This window comes from Lissotriton vulgaris, chromosome 3_1, assembly GCF_964263255.1.
Source record: "Lissotriton vulgaris chromosome 3_1, aLisVul1.2, whole genome shotgun sequence".
Classification (NCBI taxonomy): domain Eukaryota; kingdom Metazoa; phylum Chordata; class Amphibia; order Caudata; family Salamandridae; genus Lissotriton; species Lissotriton vulgaris.
In genome coordinates this window covers 542895577-542919597 of record NC_141689.1, presented here as the reverse complement: position 1 = coordinate 542919597, position 24021 = coordinate 542895577, and the positions used below count along the sequence as shown (strand labels likewise).

The window sequence follows — 24021 nt, the reverse complement described above, 5'->3', positions numbered from 1 at the left end:
AAATAAAATCTGAGATTGGCTCCCTCAAGACCGAATTCAAGGCCTGCGTTCACGACCTTAGAAAGGATGTTGTTAAGATTGGGGGACAGGTCGACGACCTGGAACGTACGATGGACGCACTCTCGGAAGACTAGGAGAACTTGTGGTCTAGAATGGCTCCTATTGAGGAGGCAACAAATTGACCTCCAGCTGAAGCAGGAAGACTTGGAAAATAGGAGCAGGAAAAACAACCTCCGTATCAGAGGGATACCCAAAGGGACTGAAGGCTCAGACATCATGGCGTTCACGGCAGACCTACTCCAGATAATTATAGGCAACGGAGACGCCTCACCACTGGCCTTGAACAGAGTCCACTGAGTTGCCATGGCCCAGGGTTGCTCGGACTTCATCCCTGACATACTCTCACGAGTACACTTCTTCACTGAAAAGGAGACTATCCTACAGGCCGCACGAAGCAAAGCGGAATTGGTTCACAACAGGCACACTATCCAATTATTCCAAGATATTGTTCCGGTGACGTTGCAGTGTCGTAGAGACTTCAAATCCGTCACAGACAAACTACGCAACCTCAACATTAAATATCAGTGGGGACACCCCTTTGCTTTGAGCTTTAAGTGGGAGGGCAAACAACGGGTGTTCTGCTCCTTGCGGGATGAAAACAACTCTTGTATCTCCCAAAGGGATCCCGAGACGCCAGCCCATCTCCTCCTCATGCCTCATCCAGAGAAGGTATAGGCCCTGAATGGTCTACAGTGTCCCCTCCTAAGCACAGAGTCCACGCTAAAGAACAATCATCTTCGCAAGCCAAACAAGACATCATCCAACACCTCCGCTCCATGGACGATGCACACTCCCCAGTCTGATCTTGTGCGGCCTCTAAGTAACTGCCAGCCCCCTCCTCTCTTGGCTTGGATCCGATCTGACCCATGGTTTTATTAAGTGCAGACCGCCAGTGCAATGCTATCCCGGTCCCTGCGCACAGAACAGAGTCAAAATGAGGTGGCACACATCCCAAGACTGTTGCAGGACATTTGCCCATGCTGGTCTCCTTAAAGCTTGCCTTTTCAACCCCTGCAATGGACCACTAACGGGGCTTCCTTGTCACTGAATCAGGCTCTATCGAAGGGTTCTCCCAAGCCCTCACGTTCACAAGCTGTGGAGGCCGGAGACCAGAAGATTTACGGAACTTTCTTCCATGCCTCCCAGCTCAATTTGTGCCCTTGGAGAGTGACTTTTGCAGAATGGCCCTTGCCAAGACTAATGGGCCATTCCAGGACTTGAATATAGTTTTTAAGCCTGGTTGGCCTTTTATTGTCTATGTTATTTCTTCCCGACAGTGCTTCATTTGCATCCTAACCTTGGGGAATCTCGGATTGGAGATGGGTCTTTCTGGGCTCTTCTCTATATCAGTCCAACACTAGGGGAGGCTTGCTACTCACCGCAAATGCCGACACAGCACTTTGACTTCTTTGCTTCTTCCCCCCCTTCCCTCCATCCCCTAGGAATGGGGGCACTATCTTGAAATACCACACATGCCCACCAAGACTTTTGGGTCCGGATTATTCCATACCTGGAATGGCCACTCTTTCATACTGGCTCCGCCATAGCAGCTGACTTTCTTGCTGGTTTATTCTGTTTACACAGCACACCACTCATTCTCTCTGGTTGATGTACCATACATTAATTCCTCTCCCTCATTGTGAAGGGACTTAATGCCCCTAATAAGCAGCACCAGATCTGGCGCTACCTACTCATACATGACTCGGACATAATTTTCTTACAAGAATCACACCTCTTACAATCTGATACAATCACATGGACACCCAAAATACCAGATTCAATATTAGGAGTCCTCCTCAACCAAGACGGGCGGGGGTTGCAATCCTATGTAAAGCAAGATTCTGCTCCAAGGGATCGCAGGTGGTGCAGGACAGGGAAGGACGTTATAGTAAAATTAGGGTCCAACACGATGCACAGCCCCTCACCCTCCTCAATGTGTATGCGCCCAATCAGTCACAGGATACATACCTCAGAACCCTACTGAAAGAACAGGTGTCACAGGAAGGGGAGCGCTTAGTCATTGGGGGGGGGATTTTAACCTGGTCTGGGATACTGGACCCCAGCACTGCTTCTTTCCAGGCTACGAGGCGATGTCTGCTGCGTTGAAGAGGGACTTTACCGACCTGGGCCTCACAGATGCATGGCGGTACAAATTTCCAGACACTCAGGACTATTCTTTCTTCTCTCATGTCCACAGTTCATATTCACGTACTGATTATTTCTCTCTCACACTCGCTAACGTGAACCTTGTAGTCGGCGCTCATCTCAGACCTCTCTATCTCTGACCATGCCCCTTTGGAGTTGGTCCTATGAAGCCGAAGCGCTACACCACGCTCCTCTCCACACTGGTGGCCTCGCCCCATAGCCTCTGTGATCCAGTCAACGATGACGAGGTACGAAGGGAGTTTTCAGCCTACTGTGAAGCGAACGCTCTCCCTGAAACCCCACAATTTATCCTGTGGGATGCCTTTAAGGCGACCACCCAGAGTGTCATTACCTCAATTGTAATCACCAATATCCGGGAGGCACAGCTGGTTGAGACTCGTCTGGCTAGGGACATTAAGGCCCGGGAAAGAATGGACCACTCAATGCCCTCTGGAAGACAAAAGAAGCAGAGGGGAGATACAGTGGGATCAATCTTGGCCTGCCGACTTCGCAGCAGGCGACTCAGGCCCACACTTGAAGATTAAAAACAAACGGTACATTGGCTACTTCTGAGCCTGATAAGCAACAGGTGTTCCACCATTCTTTCTACAATACTCTCTATAGAGAGGAAAGCCACCACCAGAATGACATTAGCTGTTTTCTAACCTCTTGCCTGTGGACAACCCTCGACCCTCACCATACACAACTTCTAGAGTCCCCAATTACATTAGCTGAACTACAGCATACACTTAAAGATCTGCCAGTGGGCAAAATCCCTGGCCCAGACGGCCTTCCGGTATCATTCTATTGCATGTTCTTGCCCCAACTACAGGACCACTTATTACGCCTCTTCAATTCATTCTCTGAAACCACGGGGCTCACCCCTACTATTCCTATGGTGGAAATAGTTCTCATCCCTAAACCAGGAAAGGAACCCTCCTTGTTCGCATCCTACCGCCGTATTGCACTGCTAAACACCAATGTGAAGATTTATACTAAAATCCTGGCAAATCGCCTGGAGCCGTATCTACCCGGCCCTGGTAGATCCAGATCAGGTTGGGTTTATACGCCAGCGCCAAGGCGCAGATAACATTTCTCGGGAAGCCCACTTAGCCTTAGACCGGGTTGGTTAGGTCTTCTTCCACGCAGTCCTGCAGAAAGTCGGCTTAGGCCCAACTATGACATCCTGGATAATGGCATCTTACGCTACTCCTATAGCACAGATTTAAGTTAACGGTCATCTCTGCTCACCCATACAAATGGGCACTAGTCAAGGCTGCCCGCTTTCCCCTCTGCTCTTCACCCTGGTGGTGGAACCACTGGTGATATCCAGATGGCGGATATCACGGGTATCCCCATTGGTGGATTTAAACAAGGTTGGGCTATTTGCAGATTACCTTTTACTTACACTGACCACTCCTAGAAAATCCCTGCCCACACTAGTACCTCTTCTTCGATCCTTTGAGAAGCTCTCAGGATTCAAAATGTAATATGGCCAAATCCCAGGCGCTGAACCTATCGATCCACCCACAGGATGTACTCTACCTACAATCACTTGCCCAAATGGGCTCATCACTCGCTCCGTTACTTAGGTCTGAACTTGACCCCATCCCTGTCCTCGTGGTCTCATGCTAACTGGTCGGAATGTAGATCCGGTCTTGAAGACCTGCGACGTTGGAGACTGCTTCCTATGTCCTGGCTCAGCCGTCTCAATGCGGTCAAGATGACCATTCTACCGAAAGTTTTAAATTTATTCCAAACCCTGCGCACACCTATTCTGCATGCGGATATTCTATGTCTTCAACGCGACGTGAACTCCTCTATCAGGGGGAGGAGACGCCTGAGATTCTCTAACAAACTTCTCATGTTGCCCAGAGGGGTTGCTAACTTGTCCCAACCTCTTGGAGTATTACCGGGCATCACCCCTCCGATACATATCGGAATGGGTTGTTCACGAATGCGAAAAACATTGTTTACATATGGACCGCGCAGTAGCTCGTAGACCCCTTTGGGACCTGGCCTGGCTCTCGAGACATACTCAGCCCGAAGTATGTACATAGCCACCCCTATGGAAACAGTCCTCGACATCTGGGATAAGATCGCAATCTCCACGGGTCTCACCTCCTTCCCTTCACCCAAAACCCCATTGGCTCGTAATTCTAGCTTCCCTCTAGCCTTGCAGCCGCAATCATGCTCAGCTTGGGGTGAGGGCAAATCTGATCTCTTTGAAGGGGATGTATTCAAACCTTTGACCAATGCAAGTGAGATTTTCTCCTTAAGGACGCATCTAGACTACAATACTACCAACTTCAGCACTGGCTGCTCACACCACTGAATGCACAGGGGGCAACAAGCCCACTCACTCCTTTTGAAACACTGGTAATGCTCTTTCGACAGCACGCAGGGATGATCTCTCATACATAACAGGTGTTACAACACTCCACCTCTATCCACCTTCATACTTACCAAACACAATGGCACACAGAATCGACAGAGGATATTTCCCCAAAACACTGGGAACAACTATGGAGCGATATACCTCGGATATACAGGAGCATGTCCCAACGCGAACCCACCTATAAACTTATGACCCGTTGATATTATTTCCAGACACATTTACAGTAAATGTTCCCTGCCCCCCCCCCCCCCCCCCCCCCCCCCCCCCCCTTTGCTGGAGCTGTCAATCAGCAACTGTTGATTTCATCTATATTTAGTGGTCCTGCCCACTACTCACTTTATTCTTGAAGGAAGTCCTGAACCACATCAAAGACACTGTAGGTTTCCCCATACTGAGCTCCCCCACAGTGGTCATCCTGGGTATCGGGCCACAACAGCTCTTAGCCAGGATCCTCTCCAATTAGCGCCTCATCGCGCATGTTGAGGGCAGCCAACCAATACTTGCTCTCCACCCCACCCATTTCCTTGTAGTTCATGCTCCTCTGGCATGTCATGGCAATGGAACTCTTAACATGCTGGATTACACATGCAGAACCCAAATTCACTAATTCTTGGCTACCAATGATTGATCACTTCTCCAATTTGGAATACTCCTGTTTCACTGACTCCGCGCCCTCCAGCTCTTCGAAGATGTCCAAAGTCTGTGGAGCTGAAACTCCATTGTGAGATGCCCAATCCCATTACATGGGAAATCTGCTACTCTCCTCCTAACCTCCAATCTTTCTAAAGTTACCAAGTAGCCCAGGTAAATGTGGGAGCGTCCAATTGTGCTTTTTAATCTTAGAAACTTGTAAAAGTCAATATCAGGGAGGTCGGATTATGTGCGTAAAGTAGAAAGCAGGATTGGATTAAGCCGAATATCCAGGTCTCCTACGGTATTTATGCCCTTAATAGCCTATGACTCCCAATACAATGTTTTCTCATCTAGTTGAATCTTATGATTATGCAAAAGAAAGCCATATCTAAGCCACTCAACAGTAGGGGAGTTATTGTATCCAACATTAATCACTATGAGTGTTCCAGAGAAAGTCTTGCTATGTTGCGTACAGAGAGGGTGGAGCTACAAAAAAAAAAAAAGGTTTGAGCTAAGTGGACCTCTATGTCTAGCCATGGGGAGGAGCAGACATCCTGCGTTCTAAACAACCAGGAGCCTCGAGAGGTCAGGAAAGCCTGTGTAGTGGGGAGAGCGTACCTCCCCTAGATGACCCTCCCTCTTGCTCCCCACACCAGGACAATGCGGATCACGACTCGCGGTATTTCTGGCCAGATGACAACGCAGGAGACGGCTCCTTTAACTGGAAGTCTGTGATGGAGGAAGCCACACCCCGGTCTGACGTATTCACCACCGGATTGGTGAAAAGAGAGGAAGCAGAAAGGTTGGCGTGTGACATCACCGAACGCCGGTCGGAGAAGGAACAGCAGCTCGAGTGGAAGTGTAAGGACAGGACAGCAAACGTGGAAGACGCGAACACGGAAGACGGTGCATACGGCACAGAGGCGGAAGAAGGAGAGAAGACCCAGCCGCTGCTCGAGCTAGAAGGAAAGCCAGGAGGCCAACAGCAACGCGAGCCGCCCAGCCACACTCACCAGGGAGTGTGGCTACACCAGGTACGGCAGAGCGTTACTGGGTGGCTTGAGAGGCGGGCAGACAACGTCTAGTCGAACCCGCTGTATAGGACGCCTGTTAGAATAATTGTACCGGCACCCTGCACACTAGAAAGACGTGGCATGTATCACGGTGATCCCTGCACCCCCGGGTATTCCTGATGGGAAAACACTCCTTAGTTCATTTGCCCTAACGTTAGTCCTCTTTTTCTTTCTTTTCGGTCCCGTATGAACTTTGGTGGAGCAACCGATGAAGACCTGGACACAGAGCAAGAAAGCAGCACCCCACACCCTAAGCCAGGAAGCAGAGGAGTCAACCCTGCGATATTTGCGAGAGAAAGAACTTCCCAGAGGAGAAAGAAAACGTTTATAAAAATAAAGCCCTATATACCACGCTCCAGTCTTGGTGCCCCTCATTCTCCCCCTTCACCCCCGCCACAGCCTGTTGATATCTTGGAAAGTAAGGAAGGTTAAGTCCCCTTTGGTCTTATTAATTGTCAAAGTATTCTTAGAGATCCTGGTTCTCTTGCCCTTCCATAGGAATTCAGATATGTGTTTGTCTACGGTTCTAAAAAGGAGGGGGAAAGAGCGACTGAGAGCACACTGGACAGGAAATTAACCAGTAGAGCTATCATCATTTTAGCAGTCTGAGCCAGACCCCACCATTTAACATTTTTGGGGGACCTGGGTCCGTATTACGCGAGTGCCCCGGGCTGAAACGGGCGCATGCGCCTGCTGTGCGCACCCCTGGAGCACCCTGGCGTTATAGAAGGGGCCGCAGACGCTTGTGCAGCCCCTTTCTGTATTACCGACAACACTGGCGCACGTAAAGCATCAGCGCTATCTTCAGGGGGCATTCACTCATTTGCATGGGGGCTTGCCTCATGCAAATGAGGGAATCCCTTTGTATCTGCACCCGCCCTGTATACACAGACACAGACGCAGAGGCAAAGAAGCTCTCTGGAGGCGAGGCACACTGTTAGTGCGCCCCCTGATGCCATCCCTCTGGAGGGGGGAAAAGGGGTCCCATGGATCCTCAGACATTCCTTTGTAGGCAGGTGCAGTCATTGACTGCACTCGCCTGCAAGCAGATTTCTAATCCCCTTTAAAAGTGCAAGCGGGTTGACGCCTGCCCTGTGAAAACACAGAGCGGCTTCAAAGCATTTGCTTAGTTTTTCACCGGAATGTGCTGCAGGAGCAGTGCATTCTTGCTAATACGGCGTATTTTCATTGTTTCTGCTGGGCGCATCTTTTAAAATGTGCATCCGGCGCAAACAATGATAACGCGCCTTTTAGCGTAGTATGTCCACAGGCTCTCAATAGATACTTTAATTTGGTCAGTATTTGATTTTCGTTGTAGGTTTTTGAGTTTTTCAAGTCTCAACTAAACCAGATACCTAAATATTTCAGCTCTTCTAGCTGCCATTTCAAACCCAAATTGCCTATCACTGATGGAGTGCAGTAGATGTTTAGTGGGAAGACCTCAGTTTTGTCCCTGTTAAGGGAGTAGCCTGACACCAGTGAGTACCTCTCCATCTCCTGCATAATGAGGAGAATTACCCGATAAGCCTCCTCTGTAAGTAACAGAACGTCATCAGCATATGCAGCTACCAACTGCCTGCCAGCCCTGGAGATAATACCCCTAATATTATGATTACACCCAAGTGTTGAGTGCAATGGCTAAATAATCAGCGAAAAGATGAGTGAGGAAAGCAGGCTTTACTGACTGGTACCCTGCAACAGTGAAAATGGTTGGGAGAGGTGACCAAAAACCCTAACCTTCGCTATCGGGTTCTAGTACAGCGCCATCGCCATGGGGATAAAATCTTCCCCCAAAAGATATCTGTGTAGTGTGGCATAGAGAAGGCCCAGGAGACGTTGTCAAAGGCCTTTTCTGCATTGAGCACCAGTGCAGCTGTTGGAGATTGCACAAGCTTTGCTTTATCCAATGCATGGAAAAATAAGCGGATGTCAGCAGCGAGTCTACTTTAGCAAAGCGGTTTGCGAGGGAGAGAAAAGCCTTAGTATAACTGACTCCAATCTATGCGTGATAATTTTGGCATGTGTTTTGCAGCCGAGATTGATGAGGAATAGGGGTCTTTAGTTTTGAACATCCAAGTGGTCCCTCCCCTCCTTCGGAATGACCACAATCGTGGCCTCGGTTGCAGACTCCGAGATAGATCCTGAGTCTGCATACTGATGATAAACGGCCTTCAGCGGGTCCACAACCAGCTCTGCATACGTTTTATAAAACCCACCTGAATATCCATCCGGACCCGGTGCCTTCTAAGTCTACAGATAGCTGACAGAATGTCCCCTTCCACAATGGGTGCATTAAGCGTAAGCAGGGCTTACTAGGATACGCATGGGAGAGCACATGAGTCTAAGTATTCATTGTTTATATTCATAGGGACTGTTTGGCTGGAATTATACAGGTTGGAGTAGAATGTTCTAAAAGCATCCAGAATGCCTGAGTGGACGATACAACCTTCCCATTCCTTATTGCTGGTATAAGAAATTAATTTTATGTATATTTCAGATAATTCAGCAGCGCTTTCCTGGCCCTGTGTCTGTTATACAATTTGCCAGCTGCAGAGATCTCCACCCACTTTTGTGCTCTTTTGCTGTACTCATACTGCCAGTTGCTTAGTTTCATTAGATTAACCGAGCCCTTAGAATGCCTGAGTTGATGAATCAGCATCAGTATTTCAAATTCCAGATGGCTGTTTGGACATGGATTTGTTTTTAATTGACATTAGGTGAATCATGAGACCTCTAAGGGTGGCTTTGAGCGCTTCCCATTTAGTGGTGGGATGAGTATCGTCCACCTGATTTTCTTTCAAAAAATGACCAATCGCTACCACATCTTCTTCCCTACTTGCATCCTCGTAAAGAAGGTCATTGTTTAGACACCAATGCCTAAAGGACGGAGAGGAGTAGCCAATTTCGAGGCCAAGGGATACATAGGCATGATTTGACATTACTATTGGTTCTGTTTTAGAGGTATGAGACATAGAGAACAGTCGTTTACTAACCATTATGTTATCAATCCTGGAAAAGGAGTGATGTGGTGAAGAGTAGAATGTGTAGTTGTTACCTGATGGGTTATGTAGTCTCCAGACATCAACTAAATAGTTATTTTCACAGCATGTTCTCATTTGTCGATGCGATCTATTACCAAAAAATATATGGGACAACAATCTGTTCAGAGTCCCGTCCATCGGAAGGCTAAAATCTCCTCCCCAGAATTACTTCTAGGTGGTCAGGCAACTCTGCTGGTTGTTTATCAAGCTCTTTCCAAAATACCACTGAGTTGTCATTCAGGACGTAGACATTTACTATAAAGAATTCTTCATTCCATTTCCTTGCTCTGGATTTAAGTCATCTGCCCTGCTGATAGCATGTGAATAAGATAGTACAATGATTTTTTTAAATTTTAGATATTATAGTGAGAACCCCATTTTTTCTGTATTGCTGGGGAGAGCCCAATATCCGCTATCAAATGACTGTAAAATGCAGCATCTCAAATGGAGTAAAGGTGCATTTCTTGTAATAGTATGAAGTCACCTTTCAATTCATTACAGTAGTCCGCTATCGTTTTGCATTTGATAGGGTGATTCAGGCCCTTGGTGTTTAGTGAGAGTATTCTAAGGGACGAGGATATTATGGATCTGTATGTTGAGATGCATGTGCAAAATATATATACCCAAAATATATGGGGTAGTGTTGCTTTCGTCCCTTTGTGTAAGCATGCATTGGAGTGTGAGTCAAGGTGAGAGATAAGATGTGGGAGTAGTTAATACATTTGTGAGAGACATTGATAAAGACAATGTCGCTAACAAAAGTAGGATACCATCTATTGAAGTAATGTAATGTGGTAGTTCCGCAATATTCTGTAATGTAGAGGGAAGAGAAAGAACAAAGTTAAAAGGGATTGAGAAAGAAGAGTAGACACACAAATGGTAACAAAAAACCCCAAAAGAAACCCATAATCAGCTCCACTCCCCACTTTACCCCAGAAATGCGGCAATCTCACATTTCCCCACCCTTTAACTAGTTGGGATGTGCTGGTCCATGAGTAGACCAATCCTAATACCGTCAATCCCACCCAGATGCACTAAATAAGAACTTATTTGGCTCAGGTAGAAAAGTACAAAGCTTAATACCCCCTGTTGCCCAAAAGCAACAACTTAAGTAAATTCTGCCTATAACAGCAACTGTAAACACAACTATCAATCTGGTTATTAATGAAAAAAACATTCTGAGTGTTCTAATCCAGAGAGGAATAAAGCATGGTATACACTCTCTGCAAACAACATGGGGAAAGCCTGTATAACCAGTAAGATATTTGCTAACAACATCGACGTAGGGAATAAGATGGACAAGCAAAAGAAACAGGAGGGGAGTGGGGGGCATCCTCGCCAGTAGCTACGTTACCATGTCTGAAAGAGTTGAAGAGTTTATGAACTATTGCAAGTCCACTGGGTCAGTAAAGATCATTGTTTTCCCCTTGAATACAATGTGGAACTTGGCAGGACATGCAACAGTGAAGGGGATGGAGAGATCTCTCAATGACTGACAAATGGCCAAAAAGCCTTTCCGAATGGATACTGTTTCTTTAGAGTAATCCAGAGCAATAGTTATCTTGGAACTATTCCATTGTATGTGCTGGATTTTTTTATGTGGGAAAGGATCGTTTCGGTGTGATGATAACCAACGCATGGGTCTGAAGATTATCATTCTCGGGTTTTGAGAGGTGTTGCCAGGGTTAATCTGTTGCTTGCCCATAGGTCCCTCTCTATTTTAAAGTCTTTTTCAAATTTGATCCCAAAGGTACGTGGTATCCAGTATTCCAGAAATTCAGCACACGAATTTGCATCACCTTCCACATTCTCAGGAAGACCAAAGATCTGCTGGTTGCCTCTACGACTGCGGTCTTCAAGCTCAGATAGCTTTCTCGTGTCCACCTTATGGGTTGTCATATCCGCATGTTTCTTCCTTGAAATGGCGGAGTCCTCAAAGGCACCGATTCGGGATTCCACTTCAGTGAATCTGCTTGCCAAGCCCTTAAGATTGTAGAGCAATGTCTGTATGTCTTGATGTACATTGTCAGTGTTGGTCTTGGTGTCTTGCGCTAGATCATGCAGAGCGCCAAGTCCTTGTAGTATAATGGCCAAGCTTGCATTTGAGTCAGTTTTGGGCTTAACTGGTGAGTTCGGTAATGGTAGCTCTGCCTTGGTACGTTTCAGGGTGGTTTGGTATCTTTAGTGTCTCTTATATATTTAGACTCTTTACTTCAGTGATCTACTATTATAAGTAATCATGAGGACAGACAATGCGAAGGTTCCAGCAGAGAGGGCTAACAAAGGCTTTGCAAAGCATACACTATAGCAGAGACTCTCATGAACTATTGCCCAGGTGAGTTAGCACGTAGTGGTGTGGGCAGCCCCGGGAAAGGGATCTATCAATATATGCCTGGAAGGATGCAGCCAATAAATCATCAAAAGCTTTCTGTGCGATGTTCAATGACATCACCAGAATTGGCTCATTTAAGGCGTTAAAAGACTTCTGGGGTCCGAAGGATGGATGTGGACAGGTCACCGAGCCCCCAGGGTTGCCCTCGCAGAGATCACGAGCATAAGAGGTAAGAGCCGGCAGCTGTGATGAAAGCACAGGTGACTTGTGTCAGTCGTCTGCACAGTGGTAGTATTGTTGTTTACTAGGGAGGATAAGGCGGGGTCCTCTACTCAGGTCCGGTGTTTAAAACGGGAATCCTGCAGAATTCTTATAGCCGTCTACATGGCTGTAGTCCTCGGCAGTCATTGCAAGCATCAACAGCACCTATGGTGGTCACCTTTTTGTTTTTGCCCGGGTACAGGGGGGAGGCAGGGAAAAGCTGTTGGAATCCTCTGTATCTGGGTAAATTGGTGAGCTGTTAGTGTGGGCTTGAAAAGTACAGATCGTCCCCTTGCAGCGATAGTCCTTATCATCCGTCAAAGGTGTGTGGGTCTAATGAAGCAGGGATCGGGTGCAGAACAGTTGGATCAGATTGGCATGGCGCTCTGACGCAGACTACACCCCCCTAAGGCTTGTTGGGCCCATAAAAGCAGAGATTGGGCCCCCCTAAGGCTTGTTGGGCCCATAAAAGCAGAGATTGGGTGCAGAGCAGTCGGATCAAGCTGCCATTGTGCTCAGACGCAGACCACGCTCCCTGAAAATCCGAAATCCTTAATTTTATTATATCATCAGGCGGCCTACAGCATTGAAAGCATTTACCCCATTGGTACTGGCCAAGGCATCAAATAGATACTTAAGTCTAACTATTTCCATCTCTATTTCAGACTGGATGGGACTTAACCAGCGCTGTCTGAAATTTCAGATCTTCTCAGATCTCTCGCAATGGAAGGGACTGTTTGTGTCATGGATGGCCAGAATTAATGTTTGTAAAATGAATATTCTTCCCCACCTCCATTACCTGTTCTTGTTTTGGGTCCATTTTGGGCTGTAGTGTAAGAAGTTGGTCTGGCATATGATGTCCACTATTCTAGTGGGCACCTTGTACCAGTCCAAACGACCCTTATAGATGGTAGGTTTAAAGTCAACCTTTATAGAAAGCTATCCTAGTGGTAGCTTTGGAGAGCAGCATTCAGGCTAAGACTTGGAGGCGAGTTAAGTTAGTTGTTTTACCAATTATAATCTCTTGAATTATCAAATGAAAGCACACCACACAAGGTATATATCAAATATATATGTATTTATTCTAAACACAACCCTTCTGGACTCTTTATGAGGTCAGAGGTAAAAGTACAATACAAGGAACTTAATTAGCATACGATAAGTTGCACAGTATCCATTATGCCCTAGGAGCCTCACAAACCATATACTAAAATAGTGGCATAAGAACCACGTGTGAGTTAGAAATTAGGCCTAGGGCCTGTAGAACCGCTGGGGCTACCTATAACCACCCAAGGTTAGGATGTAGGAGGCCCACAGGGGCGCGTGCAGTGTCTAAACACAGCCTCGGATCACCATTGACTTTCTATGGAGAACAAACAAGTTACAATTTTAAAGATTAAGGGAACCTAGAGGTGAAATACGATGGAACCGTTTTAGACTAGGACACTTTGAGAGTCAAGACCCATGGGAGCACTGGAGTACTCGTGTTACCTCACCCAGGGAAGCCGGGTGCATAGGTGTCTTTTGGTGTCAGGTTTCGTTGTCGATTCCTATGGAGAGCTGCGAAGAAATGCTGCAGGTGACCAGAGGAAAAGTGTCCGGTGGATCACAGGGTGGATCGGAGATGTGAAGAACCTGAAAGCAGAGTCTATTCAGTGACCAGGATGGCGAGGAGAAGATGCCAGCCGATGTCGGGTGATTTCAGGTAAAAAAGGTGAAGCTTTATTCTTCAGCCACGAGGACCAGGAGGTGTCAACGATGACCAGGAGCAGGATTCGAGTTATCCCACGAAGGATCTAGCTTACTGCGGTGTCGGAATCCGGATTGTACCCAACAAGCCTTGGCAACAGCAACCCACGCAAGATGACAAGATTGGCTTCGGTGCAGACCAGCAAGGTCTGAGAGACTCCTCCTTTGGAGAGGAGTGGAAGCACATCTGGAGCAACCAGGAAAGCTCAAGAAACAAAGGATTGGCCTTCGTGGGGACTCACTAGCCAACGGACTAGGAACCGCGAAGGCGCCTCGAGCTGCGGTGAAGAAAGGGGATTCAAGGGACACTCTTGGAGTGCTGGCCCTTGTACTTCGGTGCAAAAGGAGCTCGGGGCAGGGGCTTCAAATACCCCAATGCACAACTTCGGGATACCTCAGGAAATAGGTGCAGTTGCATAAATGCAGGATGACCAGGCGTTCTGGTCCCATGTCTCTCGTGTCAGCTACGGGTCTCAGCTTTGCTGGGAGCTTAGGTCAGCTTCAGAGATGTCTGGAAGTCTGTGTCCTGTGTCGTAGATTCTTCAGGATCCGGTGGGAGCCTCGAAAATGCAGACCGGCAAAGATGCAGTTGGTGCTTGTTTGAACAGGTTGGCCTCTCCTTGACTACAAGGGAGATTTCTTCCTTCTTCCAGTTGATATGGAATGTCGAAGGTCCAAGATATATGTTGCAGAGTTTGGTCCAGGGTAATCTAAAGTCCTAGGGACTGGGGTTCTATACTTATAGTAAGTTTAGGGGTTGGACTAACTCTAATGTACCTCCTATGGGTGGACCTAGGGAGGGGGTGGTTATACCCCTTCCCCGTTGTCCAGTTTCGCGCCAGAGCTGGGGCTGAGTGCCCCAGCAACCGGTTTGAACTACTGGGAAATGCAAAGGCAGTGTCTGAAAAGCATTCACTGAATGCAACCCACCTTGCCCCAATACACCAAAGCCTGTCTGGGGAGGTGCTAGCACCTCCCTGGACAGGAAACCTATTGTCCAGGCCTCCCCTACCGGAGTTTTGTCCAGCAGCAGGAAGGCAGACTCGTGTCTGTGGCAGCAGCATCCATTTTGTGATGATGGGGCTCTGTTTAACTTTAACAGGGTTTACTAGTAACTACATGTCTTCTCCCTCTAGAAGGGTGGAATGCTACCCCCGCCGCCAGAACTGGCGAGGGGGTGGGGGTGGGGGGTGGAGGGTAGTATTCCAAAGTGTTTGACACCTTGCACAACATGTTTTGATAAAGCCAAACTAAAGTTAGCATTAACCGCAAGGATTATAAAACACTTAAGAGTATATGGTATGGCTATATCATAGAACAGCTATAAGGACATGGTTCCGAAAGCTGCAGAGGGGCTCAGCTCTTGCTAGGGCACCCTCACAGAAAATCAAGGACTCTGCCACCAGGATTGTCAAGGCCAGCCATAGAAGTGACTTATAGGTTACTATGTGTTTATATATAAAGGTATTTATAGGTACACTATATCGAAGTAAAGGGTGCTTACACCACCTTACCCAGGCTTCAAGTGCAGACCTGTGGTGTCAGTTTGGAAGGCTAACCAGGGCTGGCACAATACATGCTCCAGCCCCTGGTAGGCCTCTGGGGTCCCTATGCTCTGGGTACCTAAGGTACCATATACAGGGGCTCACAAGGGTGACCCAGTAACCAATCTGGTATGTACCTAAAGTACATGGTATCAATTTAGAGAGAGAACAGCTAGGCTGTGGGCCTGATTAGCAGGGCCACAGCCATACTAAAGTCGAAAAATCTGTGAAACACAGCAAAAAGTGGGGGTAACCATAGGAAGCAGACCCTACTCTCCTACAAGTAGTAACTGTACAAGTGTACTCGGTGAAAAGATGTAGGATTACTCTTTTGAGGATGGGTTGCCATTCCTCCCTAACCCTTCCCTGAGCATCCCTTAACCACTACCTATTGCCCCCAAACCTCTTCCCTTCTTTTTATTCCTAGGTATTCCCCATTGTCGAGCCGCAGCCATGTGTCTCCTACATTTATTTCTAAAAAATATTCCTATGGGTGTTGAAACTCTGCACATATAGGTATAGAAGAGAATGAGGCATAACCTCCGCAAGTAGGTTTGTGAATATCATTTTATATGTTTTGTAGTACTACAAAATGCTGTTTGTGAACGGACCCCACACAGTTTATCACTGAACAAGAGCACTGACTGGTAATTTGGTTCTAGTGAAGTAATCATTCCTGGTTGGCAGCACCATGCTGATATAATTTAGAAACAGTAAGGCAATACACCCCATTTAGAGGAAATTATTTTTAGTACAGCTTTTTACTTAATTTACATAGTTAAAAAAGACAAAAAAATTAGACTAGGTTCAAATTGCAGTAAAATCAAACAACGGCAACAGCAGCTATGCCTCAAAATGTAAAAGTTCTTGGGGAAGTCCAAGTGTGATTCAAAGTTAAGTAATAAATACAACCATTGTCGCAAGTATTATTCAGGAAAAACAGCAAGTTATACGGAGTACATGTCCATTGCCACTTTCTTCACTACCACACAGCTGTCATCTGCTGCAGGCTGATGAGGTTTGGAGCTAGTGAAAGTATATCAGAACCAGTTTTACTTTTTCTCATAAAGGTAGGCCTTCAAGGCAAAGGCATTAATTTCTGTTCTCGAGACAGCTTTAGTTTAAGATTTCCGTGAACATACAGTGTGGCGTACACGTTAACACCCATGCGCATGATGGGGCTGCAGCAATGCGGACTGTCCTTCAAGGTTTAGGTACAAAACCGTATACTTTTAGGAAGTGTGAAGAACCGGGTTTTAGAACCCAGCGGCGCCAGGGGGACGCCCAATGTCTTCGAGTTCACCTGTCTTAGAATACAGAGACACAGGATACTTCTCGGTGACGTCAAAGATCAAATTTATTGGCTGAAACCAGGAACAAAAGTCTACGAAGTACGACACAAGTAGGTTCGCTAGAGACTGCTCAATTTTGGTATTGCGAGACATCGTCTTTTATGCTAAAAATCACATTCCTGACAAACACCCATTATTTACGAATTGTCCAATCATAGGTAACATTGCAAAAGGTATCGCATGACGACAAACCCACTTTTCAGTTGTCCAGCCCACCATCAATTACACGGGTAACCCAACATTCCTGATCGAACAGGCCGGACGAACCCACAGTAAAAGACCACAACCCAAACCATAAACAGACCATAAAAGAAGGAACAGAAACAGATGAGAAGCAAGATGTGATGTGATATGATTGGGTTCTTGTAGAGCGCACTATCACTCCGAGGAGTATCTTGGCGCTTAAAACTTCCTGTGTCTAGCAGATGACAATGTCTAGACCGTTTGAGAAATGGAGAGGATCCTATTAGGGTTCGACATACTGTGTCTGGTAGTGAGTAAATCCAGGTTTTTAGTTGTTTCCTGAAACTTATTTCTGTGTTGGCAGCACGAAGAGATTGGGGGAATTTATTCCATGCTTTCGATCCAATCACGGATAAGGATTTACCACCTTTCATCGTCAGCCTGAACTTTGGGACGGTGAGCAGATTTAATGAGGATGATCTCAGTTCGCGTACAGGATGATATTGTTGAAATTATTTTTGTAGATAGACTGGGCCTTGGTGGTGGAAAGCTTTGAAGGAGATTGTCAGGACTTTGAACAGAATGCGCTTTTGTATTGGGAGCCAGTGTAATGTATTTAGCGCGGCAAAGGCTGAAGATGTTCTTGCCCAACCTAGAACAAGTCTGGCTGCGGCATGCTGTACCATCTGCAGTCTATGAAGGGCAGATTTATTAAGCCCTGCATACAGACTGTTGCAGTAGTCTATCCGGGATGTAATCAGTGCCACTGCAACAGTCCGTCTGGCACTCAGAGGGAGCAGTTTGAAAAATTTTCTTAGACCTCTGATAATATTGAAACAATTTCCAGCTACCTCTCTGGTTTGTTGGTTAAAAGACAGAGTATTGTCGAATTTAACCCCTAGATTTCTTGCAGCATTGATAGTGTTTGGTGGAGCCTCTGCCTCCTTAGGCCACCAAGATTGAGGGGAGAAGCAGTTGTTAGGGCCGAAAGGTATTATTTCTGTTTTGGCAGAATTACATTTTAGATGATTGTTAGTCATCCATGCAAATACTGCCGAGAGGCATTCTTTCAGGGTGATTTCGGCATTCGTCATATTTTTATCCAATGTTAGAATTAACTGGGTGACGTCAGCGTAAGCTATAGAGTCAATACCAAACGTGGAGATAAGTTTGATCAGGGGGACCATATAAAGGTTGAATAATGTGGGGCTCAAACTTGAACCCTGCGGAACCCCTGTTGTCAGCATTCTCTCTTTGGAGCGGAATTGACCTAGCATAATAACCTGACGCCTGTGTGCCAAAAAACTTCTGAACCACTCGAGCACGGTTCCTGCTATGCCTGCATTAGCTAGGAGGTGTAAAAGGATAGCATGGGATACCGTGTCGAATGCTGCAGAAAGATCTAAAAGGATCAGGACCGCCCTCTTGCCCTGATCCAGTGCAGCACGGATGGTTTCGGTGGTAGAAAGTAGGGCTGTTTCTGTCGAGTGGTGTGTCATAAAGCCTGCTTGACATGGGTGGAGGATTTCATTCTCCTCCAGATAAGTCATCAGTTGTTTATTTACGCAGGATTCAGCCAGCTTACATAGAATTGGAAGGAGCGAGATGGGGCGTAGGTTGGTAAGAGTGGCTGGATCTTTCATAGCTTTCTTTTGTAGGGGTCTAACTGCTGCTACTTTCCAGTTGGACGGGATCTCGCCTGTGGAGAGAGAGGCATTAATGATGGAATTTATTCCAGGGTTTGTTTCATTTACTATTGCTTGCAGCAGTGTAGGGGGACATGGATCAAAAGGGGATCCAGATTTCATAGTTGATATTGCCTTATGCATATCTTCCAGAGTGATGGGTTCAAAGGTGCACCAGCCGTGTTTTTGAGAGCTAGTATTGGTCTCGCCATCGGCTTTCTCTTGCTTGAAAATTGGGTAGTCTTTCGTGATAGTGTCTATTTTCTGGGAAAAGTAATCAGCTATCTTATCGCATAGATTTTGAGACGGTGGGATATCTTGCGTTAATGCCTTGGGATTTCTGAAGCTGTTCACAATATTAAATAATTCTTTTTGTTTATTTCCTGTCGCTTCAATCTGTGCCGTATAATATGCTGCTTTAGCATTTTTGATAGCGGCATGGTATTGTTTCCGTTCTGTCTTATAAATTCTTTGATCCTCTAGTTCATAGTGACACTCCCACTTTCTTTCTAGAATTCTGACATTGGTTAGCATATCTTTGAGCTGACCTGTGAACCATGGTGCCGAAAACTTTCCTTTGTTAGATTTAGAGCCTGTTCTTGTGGTTGTGATCTTATTTCCTATCGTATTCATCCAACCTTCAAAATTCTGGTTGTCAGTGAGTGTATTTCCTGTGTATTTCCTGTAAAGATAGGTTTATTGTCTTTAGCCCAGTTTTGCAGGTCAGGATGTTCGATAATTTTGCCCCAGCAGGGTACCCGTTTATCCTTAATGTCCAAAACCTTCTTCCTTCTCTCAGTTTCATTAGTGCTAAAGTTGAATTCTATGAATTTGTGATCCGTCCATAATTGTTGTAATGGGGATTTTACATTCATCATCTCAATATTGGTACCAATACAGTCGAGTATGTGTCCTGCAGAGTGAGTGGGTTCCGAGATGTGCATTGAAATCAACACGCAGCTGATTTAATTGAAATCAGCTGCGTGTTTATCATTGGGATCGTCTAGGTGGAAGTTTAAATCTCCTAGTACAGTGAGGTTTGCGAACCTGAGAGTTTGGCCACTAAGTGCTTCCCCTATAGTTTCTAGGAATTGCTTGGCATATCCTGGGGGCCTATACAGTAGTACACCCGCGAAGGAGAAAGGGTCTCCTATTTTAATGCAAAAACTTAGGCTTCCTGCTCCTAAAATGTCAGTCAGCTCTGTTGTTGTGCATTTGATGGGTGTGTGTGTGTACAATAAACTCAACTATGTCCTGCTCTTTGATCTTTATCTGGCCAGCTACCGGACAAGGAACTGGCTTAGCAAGGTTAGCTTCAGGCAACGGGGTCAGTTCGCTCAGGTCATCTAGAAGTCAGCTAAAGGTGTACGTGTCCCAAAGACTCGTTCGGCCGTAGTCATCGGCCTATGTGAGGGTAACCACAAAATGGCTGCCGTACACAAAATGGAACCCGAGGGTTCAGAACAAAATCCCCGAATACATAGTGAATCCATCGATCGAACATGACGAAAACATTCGTACTCGCCATTTACGGTTCACTACTACCAAATTCATGGCGATACCATAACCTTTATGAAACGGGTTCAGAATTACGGAACCTCAAGTGTAGTATTTTAAAACGGCTCAAGAAACAAAATAAGTAGCTCAGTACTAGGACATCGCTTTATGGACATCCAATGAGGATAATGGCTAAGAGAATATCTGCAAAACTGGAACAAGAAGAACACAGTGAATACTAGGTCAGGATACCAGCTTTAAATGAGTTACTATTGCTTTTCCAAAACCTGAAGCCATCAGAACAATGTCTGAAACGAAATGCCATCTGCTGAAGGAGGTAGAGCTCTTGTGAGACAGGCAAGGCCTCTTTGGCAAACGAATCAAGACCACACCCCTACACAGCAGTTAGATACTAATTCTCAGTATCGAAGAAAGTGCTGTGTTCTCTACAGGAAAGATTTTACAGTGTGTAGACTATGTCAGATCTTCCAGTGCGCTGCTTGCCTTTTTCAGAGCAGGACTTGCTTGAGGGACCTGTGCTGTGTGACCAAATATGGAGATGTCCTCAGTTGGCATCAATTTGGTAAGTTTCCTAGGTCGACCGGGCTTCCGGAGGAGTTCTTGAAGTGAATTTTTACAAATATTCTTTCCTTTCATGCATTTATTTTGAAACAGACAGAAAATGTCTTGGAAAGAAACAGTGATCATGGTGGTGGGAAGTATTACAGACAAATGACCCTTATGAACGTAGTGGCAAAAGTGCTAGCCTAAGTGCTGGATACTAGAGTATTAGACCCCTTCATACAGCCTGACTAAAATGGTTTTGTGTCGGAGCACTCTACTAATATCATCACCTTCACAATGTATTAGCCCTAACACATAGGCTGCAGGGTTCTCTATAAACATAGAAATTGCATGTTTCGTACAGGATTACTTGTTCGAAAAATGAATTTGGCGCTACATTGCAAACATATCGTTGGCTTCTGTGTAAGGCACCAATATCAAGGACTCACACGAACAGGACATGAACTTGGCCAGAGGAAGCAATATCCTTTGTCAACCTTGCACTTTGTCTTGGTCATCAAGCCACTTTTTCTTGGATCAAATGAGTCAGGCAGGCAGAGTGAATTGGTTGGCGGAACAAATATCATTATATGGAGATAATCCTATTGTCTACCTCAGTAACCCAAAGCTGGCCATGTGCCTGAGTAATGTTGATTCTGGACAGGTTTAAGGAATATTCATGTATCCTCTTTAAATAGCTGGAATCTGAAATATATCCGCTGCATGGGGAATAACTAAATTCTGCTTGGACACAAGCCATGTGCATTGAGATGGATGGATTTTTATATCTTGGGCGTGCATTACTAGAACAGAACCTTATTTTCTAGTAAAGGAACATTTCACTTTACTAGATTCTCTAAAGCACAGTCTGGATCACCCTTGGAATCTCTTCCTGTGATGTTCATAGCGAGAACGGCATTAGTTAAAGAGGTATATTTCTCAAGGTTTTAGTCCCTTCAGAACTGGTCGTATCAATTATCCTTTTTTATCTGAACATTAGGTGTCCTTGCTTTGTGCCTTTTAAGGGGCTATTCAATACCAAGAATAAGAATCTGACCTATAAATCACTTTTCCATGGGGACAGAAAATATTGTGGCAAACTACTGTGTATCCCACTAAATGGTTATAAATTATTTGCTCTTTGGAGAAGGTCCTCCAATTTCTAGATTAGAACTGTGAGCACCGGGACAAGCATCACCCATATGCTTCACTTTCATTATCAATGGTATCAACCAATATATCGCTAGGCAACATAAAACGTGTTTATATTGCGGCAAGAAACACTAAACACTCTTGGAAGAGTAAACTGATCCAGGAGACACCATAATGGGATGATGTTAGAGTATACCTCTTAGGCAGGTATCTGCTTAGGTGGGTTTTAGGAGCATGGAAACCCTGGGATACCAGAACTGGGAGACAGACACTGCTGTGAAATATTTCTCAGACGTACAGTTTCTGCTTGGCCATTACAAGAACCAGTTATATAAAAAAAATCTTGTATCTCGCTCTTTCACCTCATATTGTGTTATATTAGTGTACCGTGGTAAGGTACAAAAAGGGTCCACGCTGGTTCCAGGAGATAAGATTTATTAGTTGCCTCCACTACTCCACATCACAAACAGCTTGCTTGCCTCACAAGAACAAACCCAACATTCTAAGGCAAGCTCACAGTCCAAACTGTAGGAACATTCTAAGATTCTAAGGGGAGGAGGGGAGAGGGAATGTACCAAATGGGTAAATAACCAGGTTACAACACATCTTTCCCTGAAAGAATAACAAGCTTGAGTCTACAAAGGAGACTCTTACTTTAAAGGTGATGACAAGAAAGAGAGTGAGACCCCAAGGCTGGGGTCAAACCACAGGAGAGGGAGGGAACCCAGAACAGAAGGAAAGAAGAAAAACCTAGAACAAAAAGAAAAGACCATGGAAAACAAACAAGTTCATGTGTTCATTGTGTAGTCCTTGTGCCATGCAGGCCCTTTGATTTGCAGTCTAGAGGTATTATTTCTCCCATGGTCACTGCTCCCGCTTGGTCTGAGGAGCTCCCACTGGAGGGCAAAGACTGAGAGTTATGGTGAACCAGTATGTCCATACGCCAACACTGCCCATTGTCCATTATGGCCACATTCTGTTTAGTGGTCGCAATATGCATGGGTTCCAAAAATTTAGACTCACCACCGGCACGACCCATCCTTTCTTTTTACACACACTCAGTAATCAGCTGGCCACAGTTGACATTTAGTGCTATGCTTGACATTATAATAACTCTTACACCTTGCTTGGCGAAGGGCGATTTTGTCTTTAACAATTGATGATTCATGCTTTATTCTGTCTTCCCCTCCCAAACAAGCTGGGAAGAGTTTGGTACTGGGTTTCCTGCCCTTCAAAGTTGAGAAAGGAGATACACCTGTTACAGAGCTGGGAGTGGTATGGTATGCCCACAACATTTCTTGTATAGCATTCTCAACCTCCAATTGATTTATACTAGCTAATTGGATGCACTCTTTAAGCATACAATTGACTCTCTCTACTAACCATTGGCTCGGGACAGTACAGAGCAGTTTTGAGATGAATTAGGTTGAGATGAAAGAGGAAATCCGCCATTGCTGATTACGTCAATTGCACCCTATTGTCAGTAACTAATGTGGTAGGGATGCCTTCCCTTGAATGCTGATTCATCTCATATTGCAAAAACTGATCCCCTCCCAGACTTCCCCCATGGAAGGCAAGCTAACTAATCAAGTGTCAGGCTATCCGAACATCTTCTTAATATATAAATCCTTACTTTTTAAGACACATGCTTCCATAGCTAAGGGCCTAGGAAGGAGTCATCAGAGCTTTATCAGACAAAAGTAGGAGTGCATTAGGGGCTCCCATCGAGGTAGCAACTTTCTCCTGTGTAGGTTAGATCAGCTTCGTTATCTACCTTGAATATACTAATATACTACACTAGAAAGCTTCTATGGGTTATCGCATGTGAACACTTCTCCGATCACTTACTGTATCACTTGGAAGAAGGCAGATTATCTGCACATGGTCTAGGGTTGCAAAATTATAAAGTGTTTTGGGGTCATGGTGGGAAATATCCTCTCAGGCATTCTGGGATGGAGACTCACTGCCAAAATTGCTCGATGAAATGCTTTCAAGGACAAAGTGGGTACACTAGTGCATTTATTAAGCGTTGGGCCATCCCAAGAGGTTTGAGAATATTTGGAGTGCATGGCCATCACATTTTGGATTAACAAATATTTGGTTGTTGAGAGGTGGCTCTCTGATAAGAGATAAGCACTGAAACTGAATTATAGTCTTAAAAATATTATTTTCTTCTCCTCAATTTGGATTTGGATTGGCTGTATATTTTGGATTGTTAGCAGGTCGGTTTTGCACATCAATATTGGCCAGAATGTTGAAAGTGCTGCTAAATTCAAACCAAAAAAAAAGCCTGGACAAGCCAGAGATGGGATGCAGGTTAAAGAGAAGCATGAGAATCCATAATAAGATCAC

The 24021-nt window shown here is 45.5% G+C and overlaps 1 protein-coding gene across 1 annotated transcript in view; it reads right to left on the bottom strand.

Annotated features, from left to right (window-relative positions):
• Positions 1–24021, bottom strand: part of MRPS27 (mitochondrial ribosomal protein S27) — a 393507-nt gene that overhangs the window by 58995 nt on the left and 310491 nt on the right. The window lies entirely within an intron of this gene.